Source organism: Lepidothrix coronata, unplaced genomic scaffold (genome assembly GCF_001604755.1).
Source record: "Lepidothrix coronata isolate B3197 unplaced genomic scaffold, Lepidothrix_coronata-1.0 Scaffold186, whole genome shotgun sequence".
Taxonomy (NCBI): domain Eukaryota; kingdom Metazoa; phylum Chordata; class Aves; order Passeriformes; family Pipridae; genus Lepidothrix; species Lepidothrix coronata.
The window spans coordinates 367990-385908 of NW_016690366.1; the positions used below are offsets into that span (position 1 = coordinate 367990).

The 17919-nt window shown below is 40.7% G+C and overlaps 1 protein-coding gene across 16 annotated transcripts in view; it reads left to right on the forward strand.

Annotated features, from left to right (window-relative positions):
* The window catches only part of ATP2B2 (ATPase plasma membrane Ca2+ transporting 2), a 410039-nt gene that overhangs the window by 215683 nt on the left and 176437 nt on the right, over positions 1–17919 (forward strand). Inside the window, exon 1 of one of the 16 annotated variants that reach the window (XM_017830959.1) lies at positions 7214–7235. The exons of the other annotated variants lie outside the window; for them this stretch is intronic. The gene's annotated coding sequence lies outside the window, so the exon portion shown is untranslated. Of the gene's footprint in view, positions 1–7213; positions 7236–17919 lie in introns of those variants that run through there. 16 annotated transcript variants of the gene reach the window in all.

Below are 17919 nucleotides of genomic sequence, written 5' to 3' on the forward strand. Positions count from 1 at the left end.
CCCTGTACTGTAAACAGCAATGCCAGTACCAAGAAATGTGTGGTTTGTTAGTCAGGCCGAGTGTGCTGAGACTTGAAGTCATTCTCAGTCACTGATTTGCTCCTTATTTGCTTTTATTTTGTTATGTTTGGACAGCCTTTCTGCTCTGTTCTGGAACAGCAGAGAGGCATCTCTCTCTCTCACTGGAGTAAATGTTAACAGGCTGTTTACGAGGCTTTCTGTATCTGTGTACTGGGATGTCACTCTGGTGTATGAAATGTCTTACACAACAGCAATATAGCTGTGCTTATAATGTGACTCTGAGGAACAAACTCTGTCACAAGGAATGACAAATCCACCAGTGCTTCTTATGCAATTAAAATGGCAACTTATCTTCGCGTGATTCATGTTTCTTCCTCTCGAGCTGGTGAGCTGTTCCAAAAAGGAAAACGCTCCCATCTCCTGGTCCTCCGGCTTTGTGCATCCCTGCTCCGGGTGCCTTTACACTGATATAACCCTGGGGATGTTTTAATCATAAGAGAAAAAGCGCTTTGCGATTCCCCCCCGACTTCCTGTCTGCTCTGAACCGCAGCCTCAATTATATTAATCTGACTGTTGCCTATTTAAGCATCGTTGCTACGTCTTGAATGACAGCGGGGTAAACAGATTCAGCAAATAAGCTGCTGTTCCTGTGCGCCTGCAAGTGGCAGATCAGGTCAAGCAGAGAAGCAGCGAACCAGGAGCACACACGCAGCTTTTCCTGTGTCACTGCCTTCTGCCTGTGATGTCAACGCCGAGCCCGAGCGCACAGAGTGCCACAAGGACGCTTTGCAGGCTGCTCAAATGAGCTGTACGTGCTTTTGGCAGCGCTGGGGCGACACTGGGGAACTGCAGCTTTGAGGAGTGGTTAAATAAATTCAGGGTGGACGCACACTTTTCATATCTGTACATTTTCCTGAAGGTCACTCGAGTTGCTGTTACAGAGATGGGAAAGGGTCTGTTCTACTCACTGTGTTTCCACAGGGGCAGACTCCCAAGTGCTAAAAGTAATTTTTTGACAACGGAATACAAATACTTTGGGCTGGAACTTATTAAGTTTTGTTCTTGCAAGAAGAGACAAAAAGCAAGATAAACATCAGGTTAATAAGGAGCACCTCTGAGGAAATATTTTCTGTTCATTTCCAAAGGAGGCAAACAATTAGACACAGGAAAATATGTGAATAAAATTGGCTTTATTTAAAATGCTCACCTAGAAAAACTTTGCACTGATTTACATGGAGAGCATGGGGTTGAAATAGGCTGGAGCAAGAGGTGGTTTCTTGTTGGTCCACAACCTGGCTGAGCTGCTCACTGAAATCAGGAGGGGGTGGATGTGCATTTTGTGATAGCACGTGGGTTAGGTGCATGCAAATCAGAGACATGGGTTATGTTTTGATCATTTCTGCTTAATTTTATGAGATAAGCTTGTATTTTTATTTTTTTTAGGAGTCGTATTTGAACATGCAAAGGTTGTGGTGGGTGACTTGACAATTTTCTTTCATTATTCTGGAGATTGTGGTGGGGGTGCTCTCTCTGTAAGATTCCCGATTAAAAAAAAAAAACCACGTGTTCAGAGATTGCTCAAAGTTATCAGAAATATAGTAATTTCAGGTCTCTGATGTCTGAGTTAATTCAGATGGGTCCACAAAACATAACTAAGGAAACTCAATCTGTTGCCAGGAGGTGTAAACCTGCTTCTCTAGAAAATATGTGGGAGTTGATTAGTGTGAAAACCTTGGAAACAGCTGGATTACATTTGTTGTTTACTTGCACATTTCAGGTATTAGACCAATGCAGGGGGTTTGGGTCAAACAGATTAATCATGGAAATCCCGGTACTTAAGACTTGTTTGTCTTCAATTGGTACACATTGTACACACCATGCCACAGATATGGTTAATAATATAATAATAGTACTGGTTAACAATATTATGCTTAATAATTTTAGCTATTTCAGACACCTTCAGCACTAGCGTGGATCTTTGGAGAATTTGGTAATTCTTTGTTACCACTTCTACCTGTAGAGGGAGAGATTTAATTCTATTGGTTCATTTGTGGAAGTGTCCACATCCATAATGACAAAATGCATTTCTTTTGGAATCCTTTACTGGTGAAATATTCGTGGACCTGTTGTCAGATTAAACCAAGTGGCTTTCTAGCAGATCTATGATCACTGGTGATGAGTGACTTTCAAAAGTTTTGTTGTGACATGAAGAATTCAGTTTTATCAAAAATATTTTGGTTTAGAACTGGGAATCAAAGTATTGCAGAAATCAACTGATCTTTCTGTAGCAGTGTTTTCTCCTGAAAGAAGTTAGAGCCCAGCAAATCCATAAAGCAATGTACTGTGGTACTAGATGTAGCTTAAGAAACGGGAGTAATCAATCTGTCTTGGTGTTTTGGGGGGTATTTCTCCCAAATGTCTCAAGATACCTCTTCAAAAATTCCCTTTTAGGCATTTATTGATACTCTTGGGAAACAAACTCAAGTCTTGATTTCATTTTCAAATAATCCCTTTATAGTCAAAAGCCAAAACATTCTGCGTTGGATCCCTTTTTGAGAGGTAAAATCAACAGAATATCTTTTTTTTATTTTAATTTTTTTATTTTATTTTTTTTATTGAAGTGAAAAAATATGCTAAAAATATGCTAAATTTCTTAAGCTCTCAGTATCCCCAGAGTAGTTCTTCTTACAAGAATAGTTATTGCTTTTACTCTTTTAATTTTAAGATCTGCTTGGAATCTAAAGTTCAAGGTGTCATTTTTGGGGAATGCATAATTAACAGCACTTAAACTAATTCAAACAGAATGTTTTAATCTTAAATTGTGAACGGTGCATGTTGTCTGAGTTATTTTGGTGGGTCATTACACACACAGACAGTCACTCTCCCTCAATCTCCAAACCCAGGTTTGGTCTCTTCAAAAGCAGTTGTGAAGTTTGCTAAAGATTTTAGAATTTGGAGTGTATCCCAGATCATTAATGCCTGTAGTCTTCTGACACAGAAAAATCTAGGGGAACATGGGATATTTGGGTTCAACCTCCCACTCATTTATTTAATTTGAGAATTGAGCAGAAGTCTCAGCTGTCTCAAGAATATTCCAATAATAAATCCATAAAATTATTTTCAGAGTTTCTTTTGCTGACCATTAATTCTGTGGTGATTTGGGTGGTTTGTTTTTTTTTTTTTTCTTTTTTCCTGCCAAAGTAGAACGGTTTCAACTTTTGAGACTAAAAGCAGGTTGTGCTCTGCGTGGTGAGGTGTAAGACCTCAGCTGGCACATCCAAGTGCAGTTGGATACTTTCACTGCTGGCCACTCATTAGCATTGCTGGCTGAAAGGAGCAGCAGGCACTGTGCAAAGCCCCCCCTTTGGTCACATCACAGATTTATGCTAAGCTAAAATTGCTGGGTAATTGCAGACAAATGGTGCAGTTCGACTGAGCCACGTAAAACTAAGATACTTTTCCACCAGCGAGGTAATGTAGGAAAAGGCAGCTCTGTGGAGCTGTGGGAAGAGGCTTTTGCTGCTCCATTTGTGCTGTGCTGCCACTTTTATGTCCATATAGGAATTTACTCCCCAAAAAGAAAAGAAGAAAGGTAGTTTTTTACTTTACCTCTCCAAATAGACTCCTCGCAGAATATATACAGGTCAACAAATGATATATTGAAGTTTATTAAGAATATGATTATCCAGTACTCAGTATAATTAACAACTGAAATATATGCATAAAGAAATGCAAATTGACCCAGTGCCACCACCATTCGAAAGAGACAAATTATTCACCAAATATTTTCACAGAAAATGCGTGTAAAGAAAAAGAAAACCCCCAACTCCCTACCCCAACAAACAAAGAGAAAACCCAAAACCACTGAACAAAAAAAAAGAAAAATCCAGATCTTAATACAACATCCATAAAGTTGGCACCTGGTATGTAGTTTATGAGTAAATGGTGGTCATATTCCAAAATGGAAGGTTTCCCTGAGAATGCTTGCTGTCAGCCTCTTGCAAAAATACCTTTTCAACTCAATTTTCTCCGCTTATCACCGTGGTTGAGATGAGGAGGGAGCTGTTTCCAAAACAGACAAGTAATTTGCTGGAAATAGATTTTAGATCAACACATTTGATTACAAGGAGAAATCAAGCTGAGCTAGTGCACTTTGTGCAACACAGGTCTATGTTCTCTGCAAGAGACACGGTTAAAATCAGCAAACAATCATGCTCTGTAGCAGCTGAGACATCCAGATGGTCTCAGTTTATCCCTCATTAAAACACACTTCAGTGTTCCAATCTTTAGATAAAGATAGGCTTGAATAGCTGTGGCAAGGCCCATATCCTAAAAGAAAGGTCACAGGCATTTAGACAGTTACAGAAAATACATCTCAGAGCAGTCCAGTGCCTTGGTCGTGTACCAGTGTCATAGAATCATGAACCACAGAATGCTTTGGGTTGGAAGGGATGTTAAAGATCATCCAGTCCCACCCCCTGCCATGGGCAGGGACATCTTCCACTAGCCCAGGTTGCTCCAAGCCCCCTCCAACCTGGCCTTGGACACTTCCAGGGCTGGGGCAGCCACAGTTTCTCTGGGCAACCTGTGCCAGGGCCTCCCCATCCTCACAGGGAAGAATTTCTTCCTAATTTCTAACCTAAATCTACCCTCCTTCAGCTTAAGCCATTTCCCCTTGTCCTGTCACTCCAGTCCCTTGTCCAAAGTCCCCCTCCAGCTCCCTCAGAGCCCCTTTAGGCGCTGGAAGAACTCTGAGGTCTCCCCAGAGTCTTCTCTTCTCTGGGCTGAACACCTCCAACTCTCAGCCTTGTCTTCAAAGGAGAGGTGCTCCGGGCTTCTAATCATCCCCCTGAAACCAGGCATCTTGCAAACTGGGGAGTGAGACAGCTTGGGAGAGGTGTGGAAAAGCCCGAGGGCAGGTCCTTCCAGCACTCAGTGTATACAACAGTCTCTTGCTTGTCTGGCATTGGTCTAAGTGGGATCACACTGAAATTACTGACTTTTGGCTTTTCTGCAGCTGTTGGTGCTCTCTGATTCCAGTGATAGCCTTGGAATTGATATCACTGATGTAAATTCCTGCAGCACGATGCTAAAAGTGAGTGTGCTTTGTATTGATGGTGTTCACACAGACCCCAGAAAGGGCTCGTGAACAACTTTGTACCTTCTCCTTCTGCCCTTACTTGAAGCAGGCAGCAGAAGAAAAGCAGCTGGAACCATCTGATCCATGTGTCAGATGGGCACAGAGTGCCATGATACTCATCTCTAGCTTTCCATCTTTCTTCATTTGCTGGGGAATTAATGAGGACCCCAATTGTGCTGAAATTCGAGTATCTGCTGATACTCGAAAGGGCTTTGCTGGACAGGAGTCTGTGTATCCTGCAGCTAATTATGTCATTCATTAATCTATTATCTAGTGATGATGGGCAAAAGAGAGTCACTGAGAATGATTCAGAGCCTTCATGGCAATTCTTTAAGTATTTATTTCCTGTATTTTGATAATTCCTGATTACTTTGCTGCAGCCAGGCTAAATCCTTACAGGGAGTTATACTTGAAGTATTCTTAGAGAAAATTCCTGTTTCTTACTTGTTCTCCTGGGTTTTTTTCCCATATATGCACATAGCTAATGCAGTTTAAGAGATGCAGAGTAGAAAGACTAATCTCTCTTCCCCCTTGCAGCTCCTAAAGAAAGTTACAGCTTTACAGCTTCAAAAGAGAACATTTTATTTTTAAGTTGCTATTAATAGCATGGAAAATTAAAAGCTCATCATGGTTAGGATGAGATCCCGATTGAACTTGACAGGGAAGAAGATGTTTAATAAAAGTACCAGGCATGGTGATGGCTTTCAAATAAATCTGTGTGTTAATAGCTGAATTATGAAGCGATAATCTGATGGTCTATTTAAAAATGTGTTTGTAGGAGGATTTTTGGGATGACCCCATAGATAATACATGGGTGTTGCTATGGCCTGTTCTGCTGCTTATATTTTTTGGCTAATTGTATGATTTTAAGGTCGGGCAGCAACATTCTACATAGCTGTGATCGCTTTTTATCCATCAATTGATGTCTGCTGCTGTTTTATCAGCTTATTTTTCTGAGCCACCAGCTAGGATAATGTGCTTGAGGGAAAATTATACCCTACATCAGTGGTTTTGTTACAGCATGTTGTACATTATTGGTAATTTGAATGCACCCAGATAAAAATAGAAAGGTTAAGTAGTTTTCCAAATGTTGCTTCTGTGAAGCAGAAAGAGAGTGGTGTCTGTACCATATACATTCTTGAGGGAAGAGTGGGTTTTTTATTTTCCCTTTCAAAACCACTCGCTCAAACTGGTGCTTTCCTTAAAGCTGAACCTAAAGAACAGTCTCTTTGGAAATCTCTCTTCCCCAAACTCCTTTTTTTTTTATTCTTCCCGAGGAATTTTTAGGTTTAATGAGCCGGCTTTTAGCACTAATGCGCCAATTCTGTCCACATATGAGCGCCCTGAAAGTGCCTTCCCGTGGGCCAGGTGGCATGGGCTGGTGCCAGGGAGAAGGAGCTGAAATCCAACAGTGCCCAGTGCCCTCTGCAACACCCCCTCAGCCTGTCAGCTCCTGGGCACGGCCTTCACTCTGCTCCTTTATTCTTCTTGCAGGGCTGGTAAATGTTTCTGACCATCCTCAGGTGTTTCTGGCGGGTGGGAGCAAGGCCACGTTTGTGGCTGAGATATTTATGATTTCTTGGCTATGATTTCTGTAGAGCTGTAGTTTGTTGAGCTTCTATTCCCAAACAATTTCTTGATTCTCTGCGTGTGAGAATAATCAGTGCAGGGAAATTAACAAAAAAATTGGTATTTTTATAGGGTTGACTGGTAGACATATACTTTTTAATCCTTTGTGAACGTCCTATTTAAAATCACTGCAGAACATCACTCTGTGTCTTTCAGCTAATGCCCACTGAGATTTAAAACCTCCTTTTTGGCTGCTCTCTTTCTTAAGAGTGACCTTGGCTGACAGTTCCTATTGTACAGCAGAGTCCTGGGGGGATTTTTTTTTTCCTCTCTCTCATGCTTTCACATGGATTTACGTGGTGCAGAGTCACCTCTCCAGCAGCTCTGCTTCTCTTTCCTTGCAGTGAAGATGTTTGTGCTTGTAAATCACTGTAGAGAACATATGTTTATATTTGATTTTCTTATAGACTGAGAATTTGATGGCAGGTGTTTGATCCTATCCCACGTGAGTGATTCTCTTTCTTCTCCCCTGATTGAAGAGGACAAGAATCATGTGTGGTTTTCATGGCAGGTGATAATAATCAGGAAGGAAGGGGGGCTCTTGGTTTTGCTTTCAGCTGGGGAGCAGACAAGGTGCCTGCTTCCTCTCTTCCAAACCTGGAAGGAACCTCTAACCAAATCATCATTTCCATTGCATTTTGTTGCTGTAACTTTATATTACCTGCAAGATCTGTGCGAGCTCGTGGCCGAGGATGTTTGCATCTGAAGCTGGAATTCGAAGCTCCCCAGGTTTGCATCTCTCTTTAGCAGCAAAGATGGAGGGTTTCACCTTTGAAAGTGAATTTTTGTAAAGCTTGGCATCTTGGTGTGACTGTAAAAATTATTTATGTGGATTTTTTGAAAAGTAACAGCTTTTGTCTTCTGCCACAAAACTTGTTTTCCGTAAGATGCAGCGAAGCTAAAGAGTTATTTTTCTTTACCTCTGGGGTTTGCATAATGATGCACTGAAGGTTCTGTGGCATAAAAGAAATTTAGACAGATGGCAAGTTTTATAGGAACTTTAACATGTAAACTGGTGGCTTTCAACTGCTGGTAGTTTAATTTTTAGCGATTTATAACCTGTTAAAGTTTGATTTTTAAATTTGTTATATTTTCAACATGCTCCCTTTGAATTCTGAGAAATATGTAATACAGGTAGGCAATGTACAGGCATGCAGCAGGATAGGCTTTTATAGGTTTTATACATTTACTTAACTAAAATGGTCTCTTATGACACACTAAGCAGGTGGCAGCAAAAATCTGTCTTAGATGGTCCTTGTGGCACCAAACACAGCTGTTATTATAATTTGGTCTCTCTACTTTCATTTTAGAGAAGTGCATCCCACCCCAAAAATCAAATAGTCTGATCTTTGGTAAAGATTTTGCCTTTCTTTTTTTTTTTAAATAAAAATATACAAAACCTCACTTTACTCTTAACAAAATGAAAATGTATGTATATGTTCGGAAAAGCAGATTAAAGCATGCAGTTTCCTTCTACAGCCATTATGGGAACGTTGCATATGAAAAATGTGCCTCAATTCCACTTGTATATGTTTCTATATTTTTATTCAGTCATTAAATAACAATATATTGGTTGGGTTTTTTCAACAACCAGATGATTTGCTTTCATAGCTCGTGTTCTTTCTGTTTTATTATTCTGCTTACAGTTATTTTGCATGGAAGCTGGATTTTCTGAATCTTATTAACAGCCAATGGTGCTGCACTAAAAGCTGCAGTATTAGTTTCATGGTTTTATATCTTTATTTAATAGTACAATAAGATGCTTCTGACAGTGAAACCAAGGTGGCAGATGATAGGACTGCAAATGTAGACTGGAATGGAAGTTGGTTTAGTTTGTTTGGGGTAGGATTTTTGTGTTTGGCCTTTTTTTCTTCTTTTTTCCTTTTTCTTTTTCCTGGACCGACTGTTTCTCATGGAGTTTTGTATCATGAGAAACATGATACATTTGCTGAACAGTCCTATTTCCCTGAAAAATACTAATAATTTCTTGAAAAATGGATTTCTCTGCTTTCAGTCTTGAAGCCACTCTTAGATAAAAGACATTATTGTATGTTTAATACTGAAATTAGAGCATTTTTTTGGCTGAATACAGCAATTTGATTCCATTTTAGTGTGGTTGTGCTTTGGCCTTCTGTCTCTTGGCTGAAGGTCTGTTCATCTGCTCTGATTTTCTTTACTTCTTTTATAGAATGGCACGACCAACAGCAGTCAGCCAGTCCTTTTCAGTGCTAATGGTTGGTTGATTTATGTGATAGATGCTGACAGAAGAACAGAGGAAACAGCAGAACAAGGCCAGGGCTTTTGTAGTTTTTTATTCCCCCTGAAAGGGTTCCCATGGGTTGCTGTGTAGAATTTTGAACTTCTGTCTTAGGGGTGTGAGTGTCAACACTGATCACACTACAGAAGTGTGGACTTAGATGGAAATACAGGAAAGGTCTTTTCTATGAAAAATATTTGGATTTAATCTTGCCCATAGATCGTTTATGTTGTAAGGTATTTCCAGCAGGTTCCAGGAGAAACTGGGTTACTCCCTAAGCAATCAGCTACACCAGGAATGTTGCTATTTAAGCAGGTGTTTTTAGTAAAATAATCAGCTGCTGGGACTTTCACCTGCTGGATGTAATTTAGGTCTGGAGTAGCTGTTAGGAAGAAATTCTTCATAATAAAGGTGGGGAGGCCCTGGCACAGGTTGCCCAGAGAAGCTGTGGCTGCCCCATCCCTGGAAGTGTCCAAGGCCAGGTTGGACAGGGCTTGGAGCAACCTGGGCTAGTGGAAGGTGTCCCTGCCCATGGCAGGGGGTGGGATGAGATGATCTTTAGGTCTCCTCCAACTCAGGCCATTCTCTCTTCTGTTTCAGAAGCCCTAACTTTTCATCAGGCACAGAACCATTGACCTGTTTACCCTGTTCAGTGGCTTGGGCTCAGTTTTTATTCTGGTTTATCCTTACAGTTTGAGCTGTTGTAAAGAAATGCCTGTTGACCCAGTGGGGTTTGGTTTGGGGCCTCGAAGTTCAGAACAGGACACACCAAAATGCATTTTGCTGCAGCTGACCAGTTATGGATTTTCTTGAATTTTTATTCTCTCTGTTGTCTCATAGATCTGTACTTATGGAAAACATGACACCTGTCAGCTCTTTAACAAAAGTAAACCAGCAAAATTATAGTTCACATCAATGAGAGCTTTTCCACTGGAGTACAGATCTCCACTGAAGTACAGATTTGCTCTTCACACTCCTAATAAGGCAGGAAAAGGCTTCCATTTATCTCCAGCTTAAAAAGTAATAAAGTGCTGGCCTCTTTTAGTCTTTGCAACTACTGGTATGACAATGTTCTACCCAGTGCTGGAAATATTTCTGTTACCACTTAAGAACTCCCAAACCTGCAGTGAATTGATGCAACCCCCAAGGCAGAGTCAGGAGGGAAGGCGTGCTGTGGCACAGGAATCACAAAATAAAGTTGTAGTTTATTGATGAAAAATCTGATAGGTTGTCCAGGCATAGATAAGATTATCTTAATTAGTCTCAGTTTTTAGGATTAAAAGTGTCTGTAAAATACTGTTAAAAAATTTGAGAAAGGAAGGTCCAATGAGCTCAAGGTACATGTGTGCTAATGGTACTATTAAATATTTGGGTAGTCTTAAGGTATGAAAATTAGAGAGGCCATGTAATGTTTTTATAGTGAAATGATCAGTAGTGGACTAAAAAAAGTAACAATTAGGAACCAAATTGAGCGTCCATTCTCAACAGAGACTGAAAAATAGTCCCAAAATTTTAGGTATCAGCTGCATTTAATTAGACTCTGTCAAGCCTAAGATTCTATTTGTTGGAAGAGCTGGACAACCTATTTCTTTCAAGATGTTCTGGAGAATTTGCCGATTAAAATGAGATATAATCAGGTCCTAGGCACAGAGACTGTGAAAGCACAGGCTTCTCAAACTCCCTTGAAATTTGTGCTTCAAGCTGATGATATCTGCTGATGGTAAAGGTCACGTGGTAATTCAAATTCTGGATTTAAGAGATCTGGTGGTATTTAAAATGCACAAACAAAGGGTAAATGATAAAAACCTTCATCTTTTTAGTGCTTGTGTTTCAAAAATTTGCTTTTTAAGGAAGAAAAAATAAAGAAAACATCTGAGTTGGAGTTTTGTGAGTTTTGGGGCTCTTTTTTGTATAGGGTTTTTCATCCTTGTCCCCGGCTTGATACTGTAATAGACTATAACATAATAATACGTAATATTTTATTGTAATATATATAATAATGTAACTGTAGTTATATACACACACATATATAATAATATAACTATAATTTCTGGGGAAAAAATGGCATCTCAGTTGAATGGAAGAAATTTTGACCATTTTGTCCTGGAGATGATGGTGATGAGCTTGTGCCTGACCACTACATTTGTGTGGTATCACTGCAATGTATCTTTCCTGCGTTTTCTGCTAAAAAAGAGGTTTCCCTCCACGTCCCCCAGCTCTGCATATAAATAGTAATCTGTTCTGGATCCTGGGTTTGTGCTGGGGTTTGTTCCTTAGCTGATCCTCTGTTTGCTTTTAGAGCATTCAATATAGATTTTTTTTTTCCACATCTACTTTATTTAATGATATCTGAGTGTCTGAAGTCTGAATATCCTTAGCTTTTTTCTCAGCCGTGTTTTTGATAAATTGGTAACAGTTGGTGTTCCTTGGAATAACTGTGCTGTTAGTCTCTGTATAAAATCAGTGCAGTTATACATGAAAACATGAATTTTCTAAAGCTTATGGGGTGCAGAATGGGTCTTTGTTCAGTGCCAAAAATACAACCCCAAGAGCAGGACTATGTGGTGTGTAGGAAGGCAGTGAATAAAAGAAACCCCAAACCTACTTTGCAGTGTGGAATTGGAGCCTTGGGAGAATAAATAGCTCATGAAAAATAACCTTTCATTTTATCACTGAAATCAAAACAAGAAAAAATGCATGTCAAGACACGAGAGCGAGCTCTTAAAACTGGTGACTGGTACAGACTTTACTGGAAAAATCTCTTTGCAGAGCAGGTCATGTCTCTGTGAGCATCTGGAATGTTGTGGGGGGCTCTGGGAGCAGGTTCCTGCAGTCAGCAGGTGTTGAGGTGCTCCGTGGCTGAGCCTGGAGCATTCCAGAACTGGGAAAAGTGCTCAGGAACCGACGATCCCGAAGGTGATTTGGTTCCTCATCGCAGTGTGTCTGCTGACAGCATTCCCAGAGCGAGGACCTGGCATCAGGAGTGGAAGGTTTTTATCTGCAGGACCTGATCCAGTGCCCCAGAAGTCACTGATAGAGTCATTTCATTGATTTAATGCGACTGAATTGATTCCTTTAATAGTATTTTTGTTCCTGTCAGTAGTTCATTTGGCTTTGCTGTAGCCATTTACATGAGGAACAGTGGAAAGCAGATTTGGTATCAAATTACAGACTGCATTACTGTTCACTGCAGCAGGCACTGGGGGTGGTTTTGTTTCACAACTCTTATTTTAAGTTGCCCTCAGTTTACCAGTACAGCGAGGAAAAAAATGTCATCAAATTTGTGCAAGAGTTAGATTCTGTTTGATAGAAATCCTAAGTGAATAGGTTTATTGTATAACTGAAATTAAGGATATTTTGTGCCCCTTTAATGAATGTTTATTTTGTGACATTACCCTTTTTGCCTTCAAATCTTTAATGGTATCTTACATTAGGCATGGAATCCTTTTTTATTTATCCTACCTGCTAGCAAAACTGGTACAAGAAGTCCAGGCTGACTAGAGGCATGGGTTCATACTGAAAGGACTGAAATAATTATTAAGGGATTATAATAGGTAGTTACCTGTGGTTTTATTTTTTTTTTACGTGTTCATTCTGTAATCTTTTTAAAATAATACCTTTATTTAATTGTCTTAATGTCATCCTATTATCAGGGGAAATATATTTCTGTCTAAGAGCTACAACTGAATGAAGCATCAAATGTCTCATTTGTGTGTGCTCATCATGAATGAATTATCAGAAAATCACAGACTGGTTTGGGTTGGAAGGGACCTTAAACCCATCTCACTCCAGCCCCCTGCCAGGGGCAGGGACACCTTCCACTAGCCCAGGCTGCTCCAAGCCCTGTCCAACCTGGCCTTGGACACTTCCAGGGATGGGGCAGCCACAGCTTCTTTATGGATGCACAGATTAACTTCAGGCAACTTGAAATTTATGAAGAAATGTGAGGATGAAGTCAGGAATGTTTTTCAGCCAACACTTAGATACAAAGTTCAGTTTCTCTTTCTTTATCCACTCTGCACTTCTGGGTGTTAAACAAAAATTTCGTGCTTGTAAAGGTGCCAAACTGCTTTTATTCAGATGGTAGTTTTCTTTAGTTCTTTCTGCATCTTCTGCATTCCTGGTAATTAAGCTTCAAAGCCAGTTTTTGTTTTAAGAGAGTATGAGTTTGAGCATTGTTGGGTGCATTTGATTAACTTTGTTGGCCACTGGATGGAGAATCCAATCTCATTCTGATCCATAAAGATTATATTCACATTCTGTCTTTGACACAGAAAGAACAAGAAATTGTAAAAGGTGCTACAGCTGGGCCACACCTGATTTATTTCACACATCTGGAGACTTCTGTAGAGCAGGTTATGGTTTTCTTCCTCAGCTGTTTTCACCTTGCAGAGGTCTGCTGGCAGTTTTTATCCTCTGCAACGTGTTGTCAACCTGCTGCCACCAGCACCTCACGTCAAAGTTCGAGGCACTGCAGGCTGAAAAAATCCCTCTCAGATGATTTTGTTCAGACTCAAGGGAAAATGCCATTAAATCTGCTTCCAATGCTGTTCTATCAAGGAATAGTGTCTCTAATGCAATGAATGCAGTCTGGTTGTGTACCTTGTACTCACTAAAATGCGATGCTTCGGTGCTTTTTTCCCCCCTTACTTGGAGGTTCTCTATAGGTCCCAAGGACCAGCTGGCATTTTATCTACAGCCAAGTAAAAACCCAAGTGGGACAGTAATGCTCCATGCAGAAGGCTGGGAACTGCTAATTCCCTCAGTTTAATTCAAGGAGAACCAGTTCAGTGTGACACCTTCCCAGTTGCACAATGAGTGAATCGTACCTGGGATTTGCTGATCTCTGCCCTCACTGTGGGTGATTTCCTTTTCATCCTCTAGTGCAGGCAATTCCTCCATCAGCAGATTTTGAGAGCAGAGTTACCACGATCTTAGATGACAGTTAAAAGAAAACAGTCAAATTATGAATATATCCTACTTTTTTTCTGGTTCACTGTGAAACCATTATTTGTCCAGACTTTCAAGGACTGTGAAAGGCAAGTCTTATGATTCTGATCTGGTGAAATCTGGTTCATTACCCAGCTATTAACTTTTCTGCCAGTAGAAGTCCAAATGAAATCAGATGTCAGAACACATAGTGACGATATCTACATTCTAACACACTGTGAAAATATTTACAAGCTTCCAAGATGAGACTTTTCCTGATTAGGGAAATCAAAGAATAGTTTTCCCAGCAGGCCTGCAGTTAGCTCATCCAAATTGCTTCTGTTTTAATTGGCATGCATTTCCTCTAAGCAGCTAGAAGATGAAAAATATTTGACTTGGGCTCTACAGGAATGGAAGCCTGTTCCTCCAGACACAGTCACGCTGGAAAAAAACCCAAAAAAACCAACCAAACAGGAAACAGTTTGAGTTTGTAGTGCATTTGTACAACAAAAATCCACGACATCAGTGACAAAATCCCAGACTTATATTCTGACTTTTTAATGAGAAAAATAAGGGCAGTATTTTTCTCAGTTGTTCTAGTATGTAAAGTCTTTTGCTACCCCAAGAGGATCTAGGTGGGCTGCTATTTTGTCCCTTGGCCACAGCATATTGTTGTTTTCAAACTGCACTTTGGGATATATTTTTACTCAGTTTTCTTGATTCAGAAGCATTGGTAAGAATAAGTAAAAAGAGACAAGTGAATGCTTTTGTCTGGGAGAACAGTCCAACTTTGTGGGTGAAATGAGTTTCTCAGTTACTGGAGTTTTTACTTCTCTTTTGCTGAGCTTGTCTAAGGGGGACCATTTTCCCCTGTAAGTTGTTCTCCTAGGGAATGATGAGCTCAAATGTACCCAGTGGAGGAGGGAATGATGGTGTGAAAAGCTGTGCTCTCAGAATTTGAGGGTGGTGGCTCTTTGTGTTCTGGGAGGCATTTGGTTATAAGTTAAACCCACTGAAGCCCATCACAGATAGTGGTCATTGCATTGAAAGAGATTCAATGGATCTTGGGTAAAAAGAGGCTGAGAAATTTTGGCCTGGAGGCCCTGAAGGGACTCAGGGCACATCTGAAAAGGAAGGGAGAAGTCCTTGAGCTCCCTGGAGGTTTTCCACTGCCAGGGCAATGCACCTTCTGCTGCTGAAACCTGTGGTTTGCTGGGTCATGTTCCCTTTGACTGCCAGAGGTGTTATTCCCCAGGTAGTTTAGTCCATAGCAGGGGGATTCAAATCCCTTGTGACTTGCTGGCAGACTGGTGCTACTGCCAGTGAAGGCAGCACCCAGAGCACGAAATTCAGCTTGCTTTATTTATTAGGCCACTAGGATACAAGATCCTGTTGGTTGTTCAATTTGATTGAAAACTGTATCAGTATCACCTGCTTTTTTAACGTCAGGATTGCCTGGTAGTTCACCTGTACTACATCTACATCTCGAAAATATCGATGTTGTGAGTGTGTTTTGTAATGTTATCCCTTCCCTAACCTCATCCTCCCCCGAAAAACACCGAGCCAAAAAACCCCACCGAAACCCTCGCGTAGCACTTGCAGATTTCTCGTGGAGGAGACCCGTGGAAGTTTCACCCTCTTCTGGTAACCGGATGCGTTTTGGGAGAGGCAAAGCCCCTCCGATGGGAATGTTGCCATATGCCAGCCACAGCTTGTTGAGTTCTCATTCCTTTTGTCAGGGGAATATTCCCAGCGTGGGAGGGGGGAGGTGGTCTCGTGTCAGCCCTGCTAACCCAGCACACGCCCTGGCAGGGTGCCTGGGCTTTTCCTAAGGGAGATTCAGGGATCAGATGGAAGCTGCATATCTTGTTCCACGGGATTAGGGAGATGCACTATCAGTGAATAGTGTCAGTCACGCTCCGTGCTTGTTGTGTTTTACCATCTGCCTTTCAAAGAAAACGCGAGGTGCCGTTTCCTTGGTGGCAAAGCGTTGGGTGAATCATGAGCAGCACAAACTCTGAGGGATTTGTTTTTAAAGCACCGAAGGAAGTGTAAACTTCATATTTGTTGTTTATTGATTAATATTTCATTGAAGGTGAAATTAAAAATTAAGCAGGCAAATGACTCATGCTAAAAAGCAACAGCACTGTCTTGCTGTGGCTGACAAATGACGAAGAATTTCTAAGAATAGAAGCAAATATATTAATTTGTAGTGATGGCACAGTGAGCCTGAAGAGGTGCTTTGATTGAGAGGGGTGGACATATCCCACAGAAAAATCATGTAGAAAAAGTCTTTGCTGTGTTTAGTACCCTTTGCATCATGAATTAAATCAGTAGATGGGTCTCCTCAGAAAATACTAATAATTATCCTTTGTCTGCAGTGTTATGGAACAGTATAAGAATAATTTTATTTTATTAGGGGAATGTTTAAAAAGCTCACAAGACTAGCTAGGGCTAGGTGAATAGTGTGGTTTTTCTGCTATTTGTCTTTTTTTTTTTTCTTAGCATCATGGCTTTTGAGATGCCCAGTTTTCAAAATCTTGAAGTGAATTTATCTCGGAATAGATTTTTTTTATTTTTTTTTTTGCCACTGGAAGTAAAAGGCAGCCTGTCATTTCAGCTGTTCGTTGTTATCATCGATGCCTCCCAATCAAATCTCAATCTGCATTTTGATGTGACTGTCAGCAGCAGCTTATCACAGCTGACACCAGGAAGAGTCTGAAATGCTGCTGGGAGGAAGGAGGAGCTCATCACCAGCCGAGGTCGTGGCTGTTCGGTGCCCCTTGGGATGGAATCTGTTTGACTGGGCATCTGTGACATCCATGTCCTGCAACTTTTTCGAAATAATGCTGCAGGCTGATGTTATTTCTGTTCAGAATACTGACCCACCCTGTTTACAAACAGACAAATAGTGTGAGTCAGGTCTTTTCTGTGTGCCATACCTAGGGATGAATCGAGGCTGTGAGCATTGCCCAGCATGGAGAGCTTAACGTGTTGACAGGGCACAGCATCTCCTCTTTGGCTATTGCTTGGCCTTTTTTAATTACTGCTTCTAGTTTCTCTTTGTTCTTCACTGTAAGCCACGTTTTTGGCAGAAATCCTAGTGAACGTGAAAAGCAACATGTGAAATGTGAGGTGGCAGAAGTTCTTAAGACTAGAATATATATCAATAAATAGGATGTGTAGAAGAAAGGTGTAGCAATTGGCTGCTATTTTAACTGTGTTCTGTAATATCATAGTAAAGCTGGTACTTCCCTTTTTTTCTTTTTTTTTTTTCCACAAAAATCAAAGAAATGTTGAGTTTTAAAGCTGTGGATGAGAGGGCTGGTAGAGGTTCAGTTTGGCTAATTGAGCAAGGTCTGTTAGGCAGCTCTAAAGCAGGCAGTGCCACCGTGGGCAGAGGAATTGGTGCATCCAGGGGGCCTGATTTTTGTCATGTGCAGAGCAATGCAACAGAGTTAGGTAGTGGAAATACCGAGCCTACGTGCTATGTCAACTGTATGTGGGTGGGAGATTAAAATTGTTGTACAAATATAAAACTGGGACTTCAAACACATCGGGATCCTCTTTATGTGCTTTATCTGGGTACTCATTTCCACTGTGTATTACTGTGCCTAGAAAGTTCAACATATGCCCTTTGCCTGTGACAGGTTGGTCAGTCATTAGGCTGCTGGTGTGCCCTTTGAAAGATCTTTTTTATTATGAAAACTGTTCTGAGACCTATAGATTAGACAGTGCACTCTCACTAACCCGCTTGAGGCAAAAAAAGAAACCTTTAATCTCTTTTAAAACTCTGCGTGCCAAATATAATAGCTGGTTTCAGCAGTATTTAAAACCAACTTCATTAGAATATGGGAAGGGGAAACAGGTTTTAAAGGCTGGGTTTAGCAAGTAATCAGCTGTCTCCCAGATGGTCCAAATGGGACTTGTTCAACACTGCACA